This window comes from Anopheles stephensi, chromosome 3, assembly GCF_013141755.1.
Source record: "Anopheles stephensi strain Indian chromosome 3, UCI_ANSTEP_V1.0, whole genome shotgun sequence".
Lineage (NCBI taxonomy): Eukaryota > Metazoa > Arthropoda > Insecta > Diptera > Culicidae > Anopheles > Anopheles stephensi.
The window spans coordinates 67,970,177-67,991,776 of record NC_050203.1 but is presented as its reverse complement, the minus strand read 5'-3'; the positions used below and the strand labels follow the sequence as shown (position 1 = coordinate 67,991,776).

At 41.5% G+C, this 21,600-nt stretch overlaps 1 protein-coding gene across 7 annotated transcripts in view; it reads right to left on the bottom strand.

The window, feature by feature from the left end:
- The window catches only part of LOC118512699 (protein Wnt-1-like), a 32,334-nt gene extending 11,121 nt beyond the window's left edge, over positions 1-21,213 (bottom strand). The window contains exons 1-2 of one of the 7 annotated variants that reach the window (XM_036057516.1): positions 20,861-21,213; positions 17,363-18,022 (exon numbers count right to left, since the gene is read on the bottom strand). The gene's annotated coding sequence lies outside the window, so the exon portion shown is untranslated. Of the gene's footprint in view, positions 1-17,353; positions 18,023-20,860 lie in introns of all 7 variants that reach the window. The other 6 variants (XM_036057520.1, XM_036057518.1, XM_036057515.1 and 3 more) reach the window with 6 other exon arrangements.
- Between the last annotated feature and the right edge of the window lie 387 nt (positions 21,214-21,600).

Sequence of the window (21,600 nt, the reverse complement as noted above, 5' to 3'; positions counted from 1 at the left end):
AGCAGTGTTTTCGGGGAAGCGTGAGGTGTCGCGATGAGTTCGCCGACCCTCACTGCCGGGTTCCCCCCGCTCCGTTCTACGGAACAAAGAGGGAGAACGCTGCCGGCATACTTGGACGATACAAATGAATACGGGGAAAAACGGTTCCTGGTTCTACGCGCTTTAGAAGGAAAGCAACTACCAAAGAACCCATGGATTCTCTCTGACACCATCAAGAGAGCGATAGGTAAGATAGAGCAGGGACGTCAACTGGACAATAGCACATATCTCATCGAAACCAGATCCGAAAAAATTTTTACCTTACTGCAAAAGATTTCCTCTCTAACAAACGGCGAGGGAATAACAATCACACCACACGCTACTCTCAATTCCGTGAAATTTGTTTTCACGTGCAACTCGATAAACGAAATGGACATGGAGGAAATAAAAACACACCTAGCAGTCGAAAACATAACGGAAGTGTACCGATTCACGAAGAGAATAAACGGCCAAGTTACGCCGACAAATTCGTACGTCGTGACAATGCAAGCAACGAAAATCCCGGAATATATATACATTGGGCTAGAGAGGATAAAAACACGGGTATATTATCCACGACCGATGCGTTGCAACAAATGCCTCCGTTTTGGACATACAACAAAGAACTGTGCAAACAAAGAAATTTGTTCAAACTGCGGACAAAATTCTCACGGTCCCTGTAACTCCACTCCAAACTGTGCTAACTGCCAGGAAAACCACAACACATTTGACAAAAAATGCCCATTATATGTGAAGGAAACTGAAATTATCAAAATAAAAGTGAACCAAAATTGCACTTTCCGAGAGGCCCGAACACAAATAGAACAAAACAATCAAAAACAAACCATGGCAAACATTGTGCAACAAAGATTGGTTACTGCACAACAGTCAGACTCAAAAGATAAAATAATTGAAGGTCTCGTAAAAACAATAAATAAGCTTAACGAGCAAATCGAAACTCTGACAAAAACTGTAGAAAAACTAACAAAACAAAAGAACACCACACACCGACCGCCAAACGAATCAGACATGGAATCAGATTACTCAGAACCAAACAACACAAATCCATCAGCAACAAACAAAACTATGATCTTTAAACACCCACGTACATCATCCAGCGACGAAAAACAGACAAAAAAATCGAAACGTTCAACAAATAAGTGACTTTTTGAAGATTTGAGTACACGAAAACTCTTTTTATTTTTAAATGGATTATACAACCCAAAACATAAATACGAACAACGGGAATTCAGAACCAAAATTTTTGTTGAATTGGAATATACGAAGCTTTTCGAAAAACTTGAATGAACTAAAGCTATTAATAAACAAACATGAGCCGAGTATAATTACCCTACAAGAAGCACATATACCTCCAAACATACTTAATAGAACTCCTCTTAATAAATACGCATGGATTGTTAAGCCTTCCTCCACCACACATCATAGCATCTGTATTGGAATTTATAAAGACTTACCGTACAAAAATATTCCTATCAACTCAAAAATGCCAGCTCTATGTGCCCATATAAAAAGCCCAATAGAAATTTATATAATTTGCTTATACTTATCACCAAACAATAGTTACGATATCGAAACGGAACTAAATAACATGATCAACATAATACCACACCCCATGCTTCTTATAGGAGACTTTAATGCACAACATGAGGACTGGGGCTGCCCCATAACAAACAATCGAGGCAGAATTGTTCATAGCACTTTTGAAAATAGCCAGATACACGCAATTTTTCACCAATTTCCCACTCGCATTGATCCTTCCACAGGCCATCAAAGCTCAATTGATCACTGTGCAATTTCCTACTCAATAGTCACTAACTTCAGCCTTTGTTCTGAACAAGATCTTTTTGGCAGCGACCATTTTCCACTAACAATTAAGCACGTACCTTCAATCCCAAACCCAACAAAACCCTCATACCGACCACGGTGGAAATACGAAGAAGCGGAGTGGTCAACCTACCAACATGTGCTAAATAGTTCCCCATGGAGTTCAATGACAGTGAGTGAACAAAGACTCATAGAGCTGATATTAGAAGCGGCTTCAAAAAGCATCCCAAAAACCAATGGAACTATATCCAAAAGATATGTTCCTTGGTGGAATAGGGAGGTAGCAGAAGCGATAAGGCTTAGACGAAAATATCTGCGAAAACTCCGGAAATTAGCACCCTCAAATTGTAACGATCACATTCGCCAAGACATATACGAAAAATATAAAGATGCACATAAACTATCCAGAATAGCAATTTTCAAGGCAAAATCCAAGTCCTGGGAAAAACTTATCCTGGAAATCAGCCCATCCACTTCTTCCAAAGAAGTGTGGCGTAGGGTAAGGCTTTTGACAGGACAAAAATCGTGTTCTCACCTTCCAAATCTAATTAATCCTCAAAATCCAATCACTAATCCTTGCGAAATAGCTGAGAGCTTTGCTGAACATTTCCAAAATATATCCTCGAACAAAAGTTACTCTGCCAAATTTTTGAAGTATAAAGTAGCGGCCGAACAAAAAAGTCTCTCCTTTACAACCTCCCAAAATATACACTACAATAAACCATTCACAATACAAGAGCTTCAACATGCGTTAAAAAAGTGCAATGGAAAATCTGCTGGCCCAGATGGTGTGGGATACCCACTGCTCCAACACCTCCCATCTTGTGCATTGGAGTACTTGTTAAAAATTTACAATGATATTTGGCACACAGGTGAAATTCCAGATGGATGGAAACATAGTTACGTCATACCTATACCTAAACCACAAAAATCTCCGTTTGATGTCAATAGCTACCGACCAATATCATTATTAAACTGTATAAGTAAAATCTTAGAAAGGATGGTCAACAGACGACTAAGCCACGAGTTGGAAAACAGAAAACTATTACATATCAATCAACACGCATTCAGAAGTGGTCATGGCACAGAAACTTACTTTGCAAAACTGGACAATATGCTTTCAACAGCAAAAGAAAATAAAAAACACACAGATCTAGCTATAATAGACCTTGCCAAAGCCTATGATTTAACTTGGCGACATGGCATTTTAAAACAATTAAAAAATTGGGGTTTCAAAGGAAATTTGCCAATCTTCATAAAAAACTTTTTACAAAACCGGACATTCTCAATCACAATAGGAAACGCTTTTTCTCAAATAAAAAAGGTGGAAAACGGTGTTCCTCAAGGCGCTATTCTCTCGCCAACTCTTTTTCTTATCAGTATTGAATCCCTTTTCTTTTCCATACCTCAAAATGTTACCTGTTTAGTATATGCAGACGACATAACAATAATCTCTATGGACTCTTCACCCAGAGAAGCTAGAATAAAACTGCAAAAGGGTCTATATAAACTACAACAGTGGTGCAAATCGACCGGGTTTCAAGTGGCTCCGGATAAATGCAAAATATTACATATTTGTAATCTCAAACATTCACGCCCAAATAATACATTAAAGATAAATAGTATACAGATACCAAATGTCCGTAAAGCAAAAATTTTAGGGGTCATTTTAGACAGCAAAATGTCCTTTATTGCACATTGTAATTACATCAAAACGATAACGAAATCCCACTCAAATTTGTTTAAAATGTTAGGCTCGGGCAAAATCAGAGCCTCGAGAGCAATCATGATCCGGTTAATAAATAACTGGCTTCTTCCAACAATTCTCTATGGGACAGAAATAATTAGTTCACAATTTGATACGTTCCATACAAAAATAGCTCCCATATATCATACAGCAATCAGATTGGCTACCGGTGCTTTCAAAACCAGCCCTACGGATTCCCTTATATGCGAAAGCGGAGCACTCCCATTCAACTATGTTGCCATAATGCGACTGATTGGATCTGCGTGCCGCTGTATAGAAAAAGAGTTTGAATGTACTTCCTTACTTAATAGAACTAATGCGAGATTTGAAGAGATCACAAACTTTAAACTGCCAAAGGTTTTAAAAATTCCTCGCCTGTCTGGACGCCCTTGGACAGAAAAAACACCAACGATAGACTGGACCTTACATAAACTTACTAGGACAAACACGAATCAAGCATACCAACTCACAATAGAGCATATTAAAAATAATTACTCAACATATCACAAAATTTATACGGATGGTTCGATTAACACTATTCAGGCTGGTTGTGGAATTTACTCTGAAAATACAAACCCAATCACTAATTCTGCAGTAAAATTACCTGACTTTACGTCAATATTCTCCGCTGAAGCCATAGCAATCACCATAGCTGCTGAGGAAGCCATTAATCCACACAAACTAAATGTAATATTTTCTGACAGCGCTAGTGTTTTAGCTGCATTAGAACATGGGCAAATTAAAGACCCGCATATTCAATCAATAGAACTGGCTATCAATAAAAACAACATAACCTTCTGTTGGATACCAAGCCACATCGGAGTTACAGGAAACGAAAAAGCAGATAGACTCGCTAATCAAGGCCGAAAATCACCAGATATAAATACACATCCCTTATCCAAAAGGGATGCAATAAAAAAGTGCAAACACGAGCTTACCAATGCTTGGCAACACACATGGTTACAGGACACATCAAATAAACTAAGATTCATCAAAACATCCACATCACCATGGCCAGATCTCCAGAACAGCAAAGACCAACAGGTCATCTCAAGGCTAAGAATCGGGCACACCCTCTTAACACATAGCTATTTATTCTCAAAAGAATCTCCACCAATCTGCCGATTCTGTGGGAAACAAACCACAGTCCGACATCTTCTAACAGAATGCTACGGGTATAGTACTTTTAAAAAATCGTGTAATTTGGATGATAATATCGATGATATTTTGTCTCCTGATGACAAAAAACAGAAAAATCTTTTGCGATTCCTCAGGAAAACGCAACTTTATGACAAAATTTAAATTCATTTGAAACAAAAAAATAATAATAATAATAATAATAATCAAAATATTAACAATATAAAAAGAAGAGAGGAATAACTATATAATCCAAGTAGCTAATTTGACTGTATTAAATACAGGCTGGAGCATACATGGTCAGAAGGTAGGAGTTACCAAACAACTCACGAAGGGGCAAATTCGACCAAGAGAGAGATTTGCTTCTCTCCTTTGGTCTGGTGCAACCAAGGTTCAGGGGCTTGAGTTACCTTAAACAACTTTTCACACTATTAATCCTCCCTATCCCCGTTATCCTTTAAATTTCACTTTTTTCCCAATAATAGTACAATAACCTAAAATTCATTTTTAAATCATACAAAACAAAAAACGGGAACAATACTACAGGTAAGAGACGAAAGAGGTCCAAGAGACCCAAAGTCTCTTTAAACTCTACAAACAACAACAACATACATCATACACGTTTTCCCAGTTTACATCCATCCAGGAGCTGGACACCCACTGGGCTGCCGTGGTGCGGGTTGAGGTGCAGCACTGGCAATAGCTTTTAATGGACTGCACACATTGCGCACTTGACTCGTTAATCCTTCCGTTGCATTAAACAGTGCACTTTGCAGCAGGAAAACGTCCACCATTTTGGCTCGTACCATTTGCTCGCTGCATCGTTGTGGGAGGTTTGCCATCGAGCTAAATGAAACAATGCTCGTTAACAGTTGCTTCCCCACAAGTTGACCACACACGCACACGGGCGACACACGAGGCGTCGTGTGCCAAAACCGTAACCCCGTAGGCGTAATGATTGGCATCGGTGCGACGTCATAATGAGCTAATTTGTGGCTTATTTATAAGCAATGTTTCATAAATTAGCATCGACAGCATCATCACCGTCATCAGCATCAACAGGGTGCGCAACGTTGGGAATGGTTCCCGAGGGTGGTACGATCGGTTTGCGTTGTTTATCTTCCTTACGAGGGAGTCGTAATGCTTGTCGACGGCAGCGGCAAGCGGCTTAAGAAGGATAAAACGCACGCATTTGCAGCGTTTTCCTGAGCGGCGGTGGCACCGGGAAAAGCAGAGTAGAGAAATGGAATTATGGCCACTACCAGTTTGCCGACATGCATGGAGCAGCCCCATGAACTGCAGAAACCAAAAAAAAAATGGATGGAAAAGCATTAAGCTGGAGCACAACCATTAAAGTGGCGAGTGGAGGCCATGCAGCGCTCAAAACCTTTCCGCAAACCGTTCGTTAATTAAACGCTGTAATGAATGTTAATTAATTTTAAATAATTTCTATACGGCAAAGTGATTAAATAATTACAGCACAGGCTGGCCGGGAAGGTCAGCACCGTGCGGCGAAAATGTTGCTTGAGGATAATTGAGCTGGCCATCCCTCTCCTTAAGCTCTTGACCACTTGGATGTGTGGCCGTGCGGTAGGCATCCGTATAGTGATGTGACTTCAATCAGCCCACAATTCTCCGCCAAGCTTTTAACTTCATTTTGTGGAAGTACAAGTGCAACTGTGCGCGCTACTCAATGCACTGCCAGTACGAACCCGTTTATGGACATCGGACTGACCAGGGGGAACACACACACACAAACGCACTGCTTTGTTTATATTTACGATTATCCAAAATCATAAAAATATTTCTCCATCATCGTGTGCTGCGGCTGACGTCGGTGCTGGTGCGTAATTTGCTCGGGTTTTTCTTCACTGCCTGCCTACTCCGGCAGTGCTACTTATGCTGGTTGTGCAAGCAAGGGTGAACCGTTTGTATCCCACACGCATACTCACACACACACACACACGCAGAAATGGCCGGGCGCCGGGGGTGGCATGGAGTGTTTAATTTTAGGAAGGACTTTTAGTGCGTAAACCGAAGTTGCCAATCAGCAAACGCAAATCGATGAGATGGCAGTTAGAGAGCTGCAATAGGCATTTCGATCGCGGTTGGACACGCCTTCTTGACATTCTGACGCCTACTGCAGTGTATTGCGCGAGTTAAAATGCATGAAGCAGCTATGCTGAGCAATAGTTCAGAATTTCTTACCAATGTAACATTAACTTTTAGCCAATTCCCCGTAAACTATCGGTCGACTGGTTTTGGATTTGAATGCGTATACCATAGTTGTTTGCGCCTAACGGTAGGCAACGTGTTAGCATTGAATTTAGATAGAATAATATAGATTGATAGATCTCGATTTGTGTTGAGTAAACGGTCAATCACCAATACTAACAGTAGGAATAAATTACATGAATAAATTGTATTAGGCTAAGTCAAACCGTCAAACAGTAAGCATTTTATTGAGCTAGAGAAACAATAATGATTCGTGCGAATTGTAAAGTAGAAACTCAATCTACTGTATTTGAAATCAACTCTTCGTTCTTTTTATGTTTTGAGACCGCGTAAAATGAATTACTGATGGTGCATTAAAACATAGACTGATTTTCGCGATTTTTCATTAGACCATTATGTGTAGTGCTAATCATCTCAACTCTTCATTGTTTTTGAAGCATATATCACTTGTGTCTGAGTGCGGAAGATGATAATAGTGAGGCACTTGCTTCTGGGGAAAGAAGAACATGGAGATTCCAACCACATTCTCAATATTCTAATTTTTCTTTGGCCTAACGATCTCTTAGGCCATGCACATCATAATAACACATAGTTGGATAGTCAAGTCCTCACTACGGGGGAACGGTGTGGATGGGATTTGAACTCCGGTCCTGCCGTTTGAAGACCGGCGCCGTTGTAGTCCAACTCATCAGGAATGTCGATGCTTTATTGTCCAGATTTTGATTCAGGTCTTAATCCAGGCGACAGAGCATTCGTCTTATCGTCTTATCGTCGTATAGATATTCGATGAATATCTTGGATGAAACTTGGTGAGAAAGTCGTATCTTTGACAGAAGTTCAGAATGAGCAGTCAATCGAGGAGGGAACTTCCGAGGTTCTCTCTTCGAAGACAATGATTCTGTAGCCAAGGCGGAATAGGTCCTGATCGTCAAGGAAGCTAAAAGAGCTAACAGCGCGGATAATTCCTCCCAGAACACTCAAAGAAGCAGCTTGGATCGGGGAGCAATATGTTTATGGAATACTTGCAGATACTTCCTGTGTATAAAATTGGATACAAGATTTAAGTTAAAGTTAGTAGTTCAAACTTCATTGCCTTCCGAGAACTTTTTTCAATGCATAGGATCAACTGTTCGGGTCATCTCAAATGTTCTAGCATTATTTTGCATTACAAAAATATAATCGTTAAATTTATTTGAATATCAAATGTGAAAGTTTTACTTAGGCATTTATAGTATTGAAAACTACGAACAGCCAATAATATTTTTTCACAAATTTAGCTTAAACAACAATTTAAATTATTTTAATTATTTACAGACTGTATTTTAAGCTCAAACAGCACTTTAGGACATACATAGTATCATTCAAGTAACCTTTCCCTTGCGCTTGTCCGAAACAAAGAAAACACGTTACATTGTTGCATTCGGAAGGCAAAACAAAAAAGCGTATTCCCGTTTCCATCCAACATCGTATCGGCAAAAAGTATCAATTTAAACCATACATCTTAATTTACCTTCCGCCCGATGGCACCTGCCGTTTTGCTAAATATATTCTGCCCAACCATCGCCACCAAGTCCTGCGAGCAAGAATCGCATAAATTTCGTACAAAACTGTGCCAACCGCACAGCGCCGTTGACATTTACGCCAGAAACCAGTTCAGACGGCTTGGCCACCAGTTGCAACGGCAACTAATTAGCCGGTGGTCTACCCGGCCATCTCGCGCCGGCTGACCGCGTGTGGTCAAGAACATCGATACTGTTGCTGTTTTGTTGTGTTGCTGTTGAAATCGGTCGGAAATCAATTTCTCGTGCTCGCTTTCCTTCTACCGCGGTCGTGGCGATGTGGCGATGTTCCGCGAACCCTTGCAACATGGAAAAATAGTTCGAAATCGCCCCTCGTAGACATCCGTACTACCGCCGTGATCGTTAACACAAATTATCACGGCAATATTGCTCCCGGATATGGAAGCAGTTTGGTTGCCGCTTTTTCTGGCTGGCATGGTTCGGGTTGAAATTCTGCCCACCCAAATCAACAACCTCCCCCTCCTCGTCTTTAACCCACGAAGGCTTCCAAAACAGATCAAAGGGATGGAACCGAATCGAGCTCAAACCTGATTTTCTTCAATCGCCAGCATCAAATGCGTTTTAGATCGCGCGGGTTGCGGATTGCGGTGGGCGGACGGTGGGAAGTGGTGGAAGTTTTTGGGGCAGTAAGAATAATATTTTCGGTGCGATCGGTCCACGTAGGGAGTTCCCGTGAGAGTTGAGGAATATAGCCGCTTGTCCACGTGAGTGCAAAAATAGAATCGACAAAAATTTGGAGGCAAGTACGTCGTTAAGACATCTACATGAGACTTGAAATGTTGTTGAGTGAACTAGGGTATATAGGGCAAAAGGGACAACACTTACTTTTGATGTCGAATATGTTTTATGAATGTTTACTTTAGAGACTTGGTAAAATGATTTGAGGTTTCATTAACCCAATTCAGAGTTTTTAATATGTCTAGAAGGACTTCGTTCAAAGCATCCAAACTTCTTTGAATCCGTAAGGTTATATGCAGAGTGCTCAGCCATGAATTCTCGGAATATTTGAATATTTGCTCAACTTTGTGGGTAATTTTCTTAGTAGAGGCTGGCCAATCAGTTTTCCTGATTGAACTAATATCATTCCACATCACTCAATAGTAGTCATCGATCAAAATGCCAAGCAGTCCAAACGGATCAAAGATGTCTTTTTGAAGATCAGTAGAATTCAGGATGACTTCAGCTTCTTTGTTCCATATGAATTTCTGCCTAATGGGAACAGGTCACCAACAACCTCGATTTCTAACCCAATTTGAAAACTTTTTCAAAAAAAAAGAGACAATCGAAAGTTTCCCCACAATAGACACACCGCCTCAAATCATTATCTGCGAAATTGAAGATTCCTTTGCGAGAAACTAATATTTATTGCACAATTTCAAACAAAAGTGCAATGAAATTTTTTCCCTTCATCGCCCTATCATCCTCAAACATGTGATTTCTCCGTCCGCTACTAACATCCCACTTTCCAGTCTTTGCCAATAAAAGTGTGTAATTGCACATTTTAAATCATTTCCAATTCGCCACAACGATAAGGTTCGTGAAACATCGTCCGTCGCTATCGTCAACCACCACCAGAGCACCAGAGCCCGGTTAACGATGCTTGTGCCAATAACCCAGAAGTGTCTGAAGAGACCTTCCGTCAAGCGCCCGAAAGACGAAGAGTAATGGATGCGCACACTTGACGCTGGCGCTGGATGTGCGGCACGAGGAACAAAACGAAAAAAAAACTGCAACGATCGGCAGTATCTGAGAGTGGCAGTGTCCTAAGTAGCTTTTGAAAGGTCCCGCGTATGAGCATCGCGAAAACGTCGCCCTTTTAAGCTGAAGCTTTTGCTGCGTTTTTCACCGGAGATAGTTCTTCTGCACTTCACTTGCCGGCGGAAACATCGGGGGTCAAACGGGCCGTGCATATTCATGAGTGCGTTTGCATCGAAAGGAAGAAACTGCAGATGCACGTAGTTACCCGTAGTAGTTACAGGGCAGGCATGCCGAGCGAGCGGCTCTCTACGGAGGCGACGATGACATCGATACATTTCCCGCGATGGCGAATGGCGATGGCGGTGGAGGCGAACATTGCCGCCCATATGTCACCACAGTGGGGAGGGGTAGGGAAGGCCGGCACAACAAACAAGCATGGCAACCATCTCGAGAGGGCAAAAATTTATTCATCGACCGAGAGCTAATTAGTGCCGTCGTGAATGCATACGGTCGCGTATCGTGTCTAGGCTCGGTATGTGGCCAAGGGGTCTGATGCACTTGTACGATTAAGTCGCATACCCCACATGTTCCGGGGTTTCTTTCGTGGGTTGTGTGCAGTGATGCACTTGTTGCCACCGGGATTTGTAGCGCTTCTGGGTCCTGATCAAATCTTAAGATCTTTGGTATGTAGTTTGTCAGGAGTTTCAATTTTATTATTGCAACAGAGTTACTCATTGGATGAATCGTTTCAATCTCTGCAGTTGCATTTTTTCTAAAAAATTGAATTTCCTAACAATTTTTGAGGATTCCAAGGATACATTGAGTATAAAGAGCATAATTATGAAGAATCCAAATGCTACAAGTTACATTGATTTTTATCTTATTAATCAAGAGACTTCCTCGTCGAAGTTATCTGCCAAGAGACCTTTTCGTCTAAGGGCCTCATCATCCAAAAGGCCTTGTGTTGTGAGAGATCTAATACTGCATGGGGCCGAAAGGGTTCCGCGAGTCATTCTTAGAGTCATTACCATCTCAAGCTTCTACAAGCCTTTTTTGATTAATTAATTGTTGCTTCATTGAGAAGGTCAACGTAAACCGGCAACTGTTGGCCTCGATGCTTTGGAGTATTATAAGGCGATTTTTGCTTTTAATTAGGTTGTTGGTTATTGAAGGAATAGGAAATGATAGGAGAAGAGTTAAGACGTGTGTTCACATGTTTATGGACAGTAAATGACTTCGTTTCTTTAGCTTTCTTACTTCGATAAGATCAAAAGATTTTAGTCAGATAAATATTAACGTTTTATTCAAAATATTTATAACTAAAATGTAATATAACATGTGAAGCTGCTGAGAGAGAGTTCTGAATGACCAGCAAAAAAAGATATTACTTTGATTAAAACAAAGAAAAGAACTGTCTCAAGAAGTAATCGCTTCCAAAAACAAACTTTTCTAAGCCGGTCTAATCTGCGGATTGATTAAGCTAAGTGCAACATCGCCATCGTCTCGACCCTTCGCCCACGATCAATAGCATAACTAATAACACTTTTTCCGCACGATTATGTTTGTTCCTTCCGGTTCCGCTTGCGTCCCTCAGCCCATCCCAATGTCCCCATCCCGTCGGAATATGAGCTACTGGTGAGGATTTTTGGGTGGAAAATCACACCAAACCGGTGTCGGACAATTTGTACGCGCGTTGAACGCGGCACACTGGGCCGGGAAATGATGGGACGGAAGGGAGGGGGAAAAAAACAAGAGCAAAGGGAAAATGTTGTGTGCCGGGCTGGACCGGCGGCTCATTTTCCAGAAGCTGCATCGGCGACGGGGAACCAGCACATATGGAAACTTTGCCGAACAAACCAGACATCGTAAAAATAAAACTCGAAACAAACAAAACTTTCGGCCATAATTTAGGCCCACCCAGTAGTAACAGCGGCAGCAGTACGGCGTACTCCAGCACGGTGGAAAAACCTCGCAACGCATCTTATGCGTTGGGATATTGGAACGAAAGAATTTGAAACTGAGTGAGGCAATTCGTTGGGCACAGGGATGGAAGAGAGCAGTGTGAGTGAGTTTGGAAATAAATTTCAACACATTTTCCTGATAAGTCGCTGGGTGAATCGAAGCTATTGGAAGGCTCAGCGAGGTTAGAGGGTTTTGTTTTCTCCTACACTTCCTAATGATGACGATTTGTCGTTGTTTGGGGTGAGAGAAAAAATTGGGAGTGAGCAATCCACACATGAAAACTTGTGCTGTGGGAGTGTGAAGAAATGATTTGATCAAGATGAAATCGATATTGATGCTTTTTGCGCTCTTTTAAGCGTTACTGAAACAACTCTTACGCTATTGGTGGGCTTTGAGATGCTTAAAATTATAAATGTTTAAGAGATCGTCGACGAAAAATGCTCTTTGGAGATTAAAACGAGAAACCAGACTTTTCGCCTGTGCAATACGGTGCACACACACACACACACACACACCACATAAGACACAGTGCACTAACACGATAATTAGCTTCTTTTTACAACCCTATTCCTGCTTAAATTCATCATTAAACTCTGCACATTAACTCTCAACACATCCCCTTAATGTGCAGCGCGTTAAATCCCTACCGTTTACGGTGGATCGGTTGGCGAGATGGTTTCGTTTTAGCATTTCATCTCCTCGGCTTAGCCACGGTTATGATCCACGATAATGACAATCATAATGCCGGGCAAGAGAGAGAGAGAGGGAGAGAGGGGGCGCAATTCCGATTCACCCTTAAACATTCATTACCGACTGTGCTTGAGAGACGGATGATTGGTGTAATGAACATGCTAATTTTCATCTGGCCCGACAAGGCAATAACGGGCTCCACCGTATCAGGTTGCGGTTATGACCGGGTGTACGCTCACACACGCGGACAGTTGCAGAGTGCAGAAATTCTGCTGACCGTGAGAAACCCATCAAACTGTCTGGTTGCATACGCGCATCGAGCGGGGTTAGGTTCCTTCCGCCGGTTAGGTTCAGCGTGCCCGATAGGGGCGTTGGCGTTTGCGGGATAGCAGGATCAGTGCTCGGAGGCAGGATAAAGTGCACAGTGGGAGCATATTCGCGATTGCCTAAATTTGTGGGAGTTTTTTCAGTAGTAATTGATCCTCAAAATGCGGAAAAACATTGGTAAAATTTTTAAGTTGATTGTTGAATAGAGAAGAGTTTATTGAAAACGAACCATTTTTTTAATTTAACTTTTTTCTTTCTATAACACATTAGTTGACCTAGAGAAACGTATTAGCTGAGTTGAACCTAGATTAAAATTACCAGAAGTTGAATAGTCCTACACATCGAGGGAGATGGTCTGAATAAGAGTTGATACCGCTATCTTCGTGTTAGTAACTGATGCCGTCACAGCTAAGCTACTGAACAACCTCAAAAAATAAATAGTGATACCTAAAAAAATATATTTTCAATATGTCGTACAATTTTACTTCATTGTGTGGTCATGTGTTGCTGCCGGTTTAACTTTACTGAAAATCCTTGAATTTAGTTTGATATCTGAGGTCGTCTAAGGATCTGTCAGATTGATAATGGGCTTTTGTATCCTTGTTCTAGGTCATATTAACGCTCCAAATGTACTGGCTAAATCATTAACAGTTTCTATCGTTGACATACAGACGAGATAATCGTTTCGACACCTTTTTAATTAGCCCTAATTAGTTGTCTTGACAGATTTTAATGGGCAGTTCTATATTCAACCGACAGTGGCAAAACTGCTTTAACCATCAATCTTAATATCTCTATCTGCTCGAAGGAGCACCCATGCAGAATATTCTTTTAAGAATATTAGTCAATAAACTTCAATCGTTCTTCAAGGATTATGAGTAATGTTGTAAGTTTAAAATCAACCATTTAAGGTAGATTATAACGCTTTAAAAGAGACTTATCTTCCAACGAAAATTGATCACAGATTCATTAGAATAAATTTTGGTCACCTTACAGGACAACTATCGCCCACTGTAGCTCACATCTGAAGACGGACGATGGCAGTAAGATCCGTACGGGTTTTCCTTGCTCTCCCATAAACTACCTGCGCAAACCGACCGAATGCACACGTATTTGGTGGATGCTGGCGCTGGTGACCTGCCGTTATCCACTTTGTTACCTTCATTAAACAGGCGGGCAACTCATCCCCTCAATCTGTCTCTCTCTCTCTCTCTCTCTTTGACCAGTCAATTTGTACTTCCAGTGCCAGCCAGTACCCGAAAGATTTCACCCGAGTCAACGTTTTTGTCGCATCGGCAGCAAACCGACCGGCCCTGGTCTGGGTCGGCTAAAATCTTGTCCGTATCTCCCATTCCCTCCAAGGGAAGTCGAACGACTTGTTAAACCTTTTTCCCCGGCTCCATATACACACAGAAAACTCAACCGAATGCGCCATAAAACGTAGCTTTGTGGCTTAATTTACTGTAAATAAATGTGTAATTAATATTTTTACAGCATAAAACCGCTCATTCGCTGTTATTTCTGGTGACGGCTGAGGAGCGTTTGCTCGCCCTGCCGTGCCGAGTGTGGTGTGCGGTTTTTATCGTTGTTCCACTTGCCTTGAGGGGTCCGGTGTGCCAGGATGTGAGAATGGGTTCGACGGGGGTGCCCCTGGGTGACCAAACAAACGTGCGGTGAAGCGGGGTTTGGTCGTTGAGTTTTGGGATTTATGGTAATTAAATACATGCAGTGATGCATGAAAAATTACGCCATCCGGTGAGACGCTTACGGGAGCATCGCTCAGGCAATCGCAGGATTGTGGTCGATTCACAGTGCTCCCGATTCTGTCCGACGATTCGGAGCAACCGACCGGTCGGAAACGCACTAAACGGTTGTAACGTTCTATGGAAGGTGCTTCATACGATGTTATGGTTTTGGGGAAGCGGAAAAAAGAAGGGATTTTCTTGGCGAATGATTCACCTGTACCGACAGGACTCGGTGATGGGAATTCGTTCGATGAGTCACACGAGTCAATGGTGAATGTCCTTTTCGTTATCGATTGGTTGTTTGTATTTCATTTACAGGATTTTTTTAACTTATCTACTTAAGTAGATATTACAGTTTATCCTATCTTATACTAAATAAAATGGATAATTATATAATGGAAGAAATATCGGGTGAATATGTTTTCCAAGTATAATAACTAGTTTTAAGCTATTTATTCCTTTTAATAATTTTATAAATATTCTAAATTCATTTTTTATAGATATTAATTGAAAGCATTAAACGCTACGGCCAGACCGTCATTCATGAATTAAAAAAAGCCTTCCAAATTTGCTGTCATGCTTGTATTATAATCAGCACGCATAGTTAAATGGTCGAATGCTTAGGGCATCAATAAGGTAGGAGTGGGTTTAAATTTCCGAAGAATCAATTATCAATTTAGTGTGGTAGTTCTCGTTAGATATAAGCTTAACTTTTCTAATATTTACGGGCTTCTAGTTGAAGCCAAGAAAGTAAAAAAAATCCAGCAAAATCGGCATAATACAGTATAAAACTAAGACTTGTATTTAGTAGCAAGATTGCATATTCAGTTTTCCGTTCTTATAATAATCTTAACTGGAGGTGACCCGGTAGTAGATGCAACAGCAGAGCCGGTCTTCACACGGCAGGTTCGGTGTTCAACCGACTATCCTATCAATCAAGTCACAGTCAAGGGTATAATCAAGTCACAGAAAGCCAGAGATGGTAGCTCGAGACCTCTCGAGTTTGTAGTGCCAAAGAATAAGAAAAAACTATTTTAAGTGCTCTAATTTCGTGTAAAGATGAAGATGGTAGAATATTTGACACTCAAAGGCAAAAAAAAAACATTATTCGCAAAAGAAATTGAGAGCTATGCTCAGGACCCAGCTCTTCTTCCGTAGCGATACATAAGCCCGAATATTGTCATATTGACTGCATACATTTAAAAAACAGATTTTAAGCAATATGTATGAGACATCGTTAATATATGACAGTAATAAGAGTCATATGTCCATTTCGCTGTGACAATCAATTAAAAGCACCTGTTCAATTGTGTTGATAACATTCATCCAATTTTTCCACTATAAAATGTTTGTTCAATCTTACTTTTGATAGTTTACTCATTTTCTTTAGAGCATCACAGAGAAAGGTTCATTAGTTATTAAAGCGTTCTATATAAATCATTCCCTTTTTTTAAGTTGAAACGTTCTTTTGAAAACAACAAAAGGTGTCCTTTTTTTTACTCCTTATACCCCGACCCAATTTTAAAAGAGTTGTATTTCATCCCTTCACCGGATCCAATCCATCAACCCGATTGTAAACGTTGATCCTTTCAAATCGACAAGCCACATCTCTTTTCGTGGTCTCAATTGGAAAATTGGGAGTTCGTCGAGCAGCGCAACATCCCACCGATGGTCGTTAGGCAAGCAAAGACCGAAACCGAAAACTAATTAAATCCTACCACTATTACGGCCACACGCTCGGGACGTAAGAGGGCCCGGATGGTAAGGCGACACATTAGAAAGGCAAGATAAACAAACGCTTCGCGTCACCTCAACCCAAGGAGGCGGGAATGACAAAGTTAGGCAGCGGGCAAAGAGCCACACACCAACAACAGCAGCAAAAAAAAGCACGCGACACGAAACGTGCATTACGCGGCTACGGGAACATAATGCCAGTGTAAATAGCGGGCACCTAGCCTTTGGTTGGCTGAGGGCATGGAATCGATTGGTCTGTCGTTTGCCTGCTGTTCGGGTGGATCGGTTAGATTTCCGGGTGTGCTGGAGGCTGGGAATGGGTTGCCAACAAGCAGCAAGAAGGGTCTACCCTGTACGATCATCAGTGAGGAAACAATAACACGAGTAAGGGAGAGAAACAAGGAGAGAAATCTCATCACGATGAACCGTTTCGTCCGGGTGATGCATTCCTGGCGCGTTCTCAACGATGGGAACGTCCCAGAAGATCCGTCGGGCGAAGGTCGGTTGCAACGATGGAAAGCGGGAAGGAAGGTACACGATCATCGACTTCCCTACCTTAACGCACACACACACACATACTTACAAGGTACGAGATAGTAACGGAGAAAATTTAAATGCCATTAATTAACACAAACCTTTCTTACCTTCGTACGGGCCCGGGGTATGCCTTTTTTCTCTCAGACTCAAGAGTTCCTAGGCTGCTCCGGTTCCTAGGCTCTTGGGAAGGCCGGCCCAATGACGGTATGTGCCTGGCACGGCAGACTTCGTATGGTATGATCTTCACCGTCACCGGCGCAATGTGCAACTGGATCGAGCTGCTCCTTTTCACTTCACAACACCGCAATAAATATTATCTTCTACCACGGTTTAATGATGTCGTTTTTTCTCAATTTCTAAACTCTTCAATAAACTGCCCGCCCGTCGGAATTACACACACACACACGAAACGATATCCCGTTTTGGCCTATACACAAACTCACAAGATCACATCCAAACATTCACACACGGCACAGGCAAGGATACACTGAACATCTACTTTTTTATATGCCACATCATAAACTTTACGAGTACTCATTCACCAACGTCCCGGGTTCCAACACTATGTCTCGGCTGTCTTATTTTCCGGATTTAATAAATCGACTGCACTGCACGATCACTTTACAGGAGATTTTACTTCATCTTCTGGGAAAAGGAGACCAGAAACAGTGAGGAGGACACATCGGACTGAAACGTCGTCGGGTCTGGGTTTCTTCAACTGACAAGCTCTTAAGTCACTCACTTCTTCCCACTGTTCACTATGGACACTGGAAATGGTTAAAAATTAACATCAATAATCACTCGAAAAGGTGTCTTAATCGTTGTTAATCGTTGTTCCTTCGAGAAAGAGATACCGATCCCGACCGGTGGAACAGTTCACACACCATCATCATCATCATCATCATCATAACACGATAACTTGATCAGGTACACGATCGTGCCCAGGAGGAAGAAAAAAAGGGGCGAAGGGAAGGGCTTTTTAATGTAACGATAATTGTGCAAATTAATCAGTGTATAACGACCGGGTGACGATAATAGAACGGTTGCGATAAGCGGAACGCCTTCTCCTCCTCCTAGGTTCAGGCGTTTTTGCGCTGCATGTAGAGCAGAAATAATTCGACTTAATTACCACCTATCGGTTCGGTGCTGCATTCGATGAAAATTATGAAATTAATATCCAATGGAAACGGCGGCCTGTAGTACAAGGGCGTGAACAGAATGTAAATTTTAATAAATGAAGATTTATTGGTGACTGCTTGGGGGAAAAAAACGTGTGAAGCAAGCCGTTGGTTATGAGGGATTTTCTTGATATAATTTAAAATAATGATTTAATGGATGAATAAATGAAATGGCATTAGTTGAGCATTGTAAAGACCTCACAAATTATTTACAAAGCTCATCTATTTTTTTAAATAATTAACGCTCAAATCATGCAATAACCATCCTTAAAAGTTATTTCAGATATCAGCTAAACTGATGTTCAATTTTAAAATTCTATAAAATAAATAAATTGAATGTACTGAATAAGGATATATTTCGGTGTGGTATAGTTTAAGCTAAATTATGCATTCAACACCTAGCAATATATTCATCGTCTTTTGTATTGAGTCTTTTATATGCAGACAAAATATTACAGCATTAGCAGTTAATTTGGAGCAGTTATGGCCAAAACAGTCTCGAGGAACTGCATTTGAAGATTTAGTCATACTATGAATTTTATGCTTGAGAAACTTCAACATAGAATGAATCTTTACGGAACAACTTCTAGCAGAGGACCTTATCTAACTATTCTGAATTCAAGAAGGAGGAGCAATCAATCGTCGCGTTTTAGAAAGAGCTGAAAATATATACATTTTATTACAACAGCTATAGCCAAGGATCTACTAGGCTAAAATTTTATCAAAATTAGATCCTTTAAGATCAACCGAGCACATACGATGCTGACAATACGGCTTCAAGCCGTCATAATTAAGAAATAAATAAAAATGAAATAAATCATTTAAAATATTTTTTGTAGCTTCGTTTGTTCTGAAGCAGCCTTAACAAGTCTTTTTTTTCTAATCTATAAGTCATATCATCATGGTTATAGTGATTGACGATATTATTTTTTATTCTATTTCATCTTGTTCTGACCTGTTTAATTCAATTCTTATTTCATTGGATTTTACATAGCTTTTATGAGCTTCTTTCATATTATATGATTTGCTTTCATCATAATTTGATAAACTATTGGATCAATATCATAAACATTTAATTTTCTAAATGCTTTCTAAATTTAGGCCTAATTCAAATTGAGCACTAAAGAAATATAAAGAAAAAAAATACAAATTTTCAGCTGTTCACTTGTTCACGTTTTTGAGAACTTTTTTTTACACACTAAAAACTTTAGAGCACACATTTCCATCGTAAACGATCATATCCATTCATTATGGTTGCAATTACCAGCTCTCACCAACTATCTGGTGGCAATGATTTGTAGCCAGCCAGCTGAAAAGGTTAACGATTCGTAACTAAACCCCCAGCCACAGGAAAGTCCGGAGTCCCAGAGTGCGAAATTGGTTCTTAAAAAGACAAAAATTAGATCACGCCCGCAAAGTCACCCGGCGCACGGGCCGTAAGAACCGTAGCGAATGGACAATATATCTTTTTCACACCTTCCCTCTATCCCGCGCAATCTAATCGAACGCTTTGGGGGTCGCTGCGATGCATAATGCCAAGCAGTGGAAAGATCATTCAGCGATCGGTGTGTGAGTTTAACAAAGAGCGGTCCCAACTTGGTCAACCCGCGTGTGGGTGGCATTATCGCGACAAAAAAAAAACGTTAAAAGCTGAGTCGAAAAATCCCACGCCACCATTAATTTCCGCCAATCCAATTCGTCACACGGTGTGACGCTCCGCCAGGGGGTTTTTTTTCCTCGCACTTTGAATTCGGTTCTTTGTGCTGTGGATCGGGCACCAGTTGTCATGGCGATACGGGCGGATTAGTTAGAGCACCTACTAAAGCGAGACACGTCGCTCTAATGATGCCTGTCGCCCTGGTTCAGTAACACTTTCACACTTGCAAACCGAAATAAAAAGACCCTTTTTTGTTGTGCGCGAACCAGCGCAACTGATCGCGCGAAATTGCTTTGGGGCACCTTTCGTGGACCCTTCACCCCTTGCCGGAGCGCACCCGGACGATGACGATGATGATGGTGGAAGAATTAAACAAAACAAAACAGCGACGACAACAACAGCTTCCCGATGGTTCCTTTCTATCTCCTGTCCCGGGCTGAAGAGTCTTAAAACGCTGAATGCTTTCGATGATCGAGCCTTCACAACCTCGTGCGAAATATTCGCGGCGGGAGTAGAAGGGACGTTAAAAAAAAAAAAAAAAAAACACCACGTTACAACTTAATCTGCACAATCTAGGGAGGAAATAATGTGTTGCACATTTGGACACGTTTTGTTCACACACAACCACACCACACACACACTGGAGAGAACCGAATCGCACACAGACGCACTTTATAAGTGGAGACGCTTGATCAAGTTGACCGTTTTTTGTTTGCTGTTGTTGTTGGCTGATCTTTTTGTGCAGTATAATTAATCAACAATTTATCAACCTTTAATTTGTATCACATCGAACTCACTTTCAGAAAGTTTTTTTTCTTCACCCTCTTCTTACAACTTTCAAGAAAACACACGCACGTGATTTTGTGAACTTTAATACGCTTCCACCGTCACCGTTTGCGGCGAGTTTTCGAACACCAGGCAACACAACACAAACGCCGCAACAACCGCGAGGGACTGTTGTTTTGGCACCGATGGGCAATACTAGCCGTATGGTTTTGAACACCCAAACGATTCGAACGCCAGTGGAAAACAACCCTCGGTTGTTTCCCGAGCGGGCACGTTTTGCGCGGTGCGCGTTCGCCTGTTTGCTGGTTTCGTTCCGTTCGGTTCAGGTTTCGTGGGCGCGATGGATCGGGTCCCTTTGGTCCCGGTGCCTGGGACGCGTTGGTACGCGCGAGCAGGATGGAACGATGCTGGGCTTTACAACGCAGGTGCCGTGTCTCGCGTTCGTGTCTCGCGAACGCACAGCGACCAGTTGCCAAGGGAATGAAAAAGGAGCGCGTGAGAAAACGAGATGTAATGAGAAGAGAACGAGAGAGAGAAGGCTAGAAGGCGAGAGAGAGATGGAAATGCCTTTTAATCTCCGAGTCGCTCCATCCGTGTGCAAACAAAGGGCCGTTTTGGGAGCCGAAGACGTGTAAAAGGGGAGCAAAATCTTCGTATTTTCACCTTTTTCTGTTGCCCCCTTACCACCCCATTTTTCCTTCCTGGGTTTCGCACCAAACGGGGG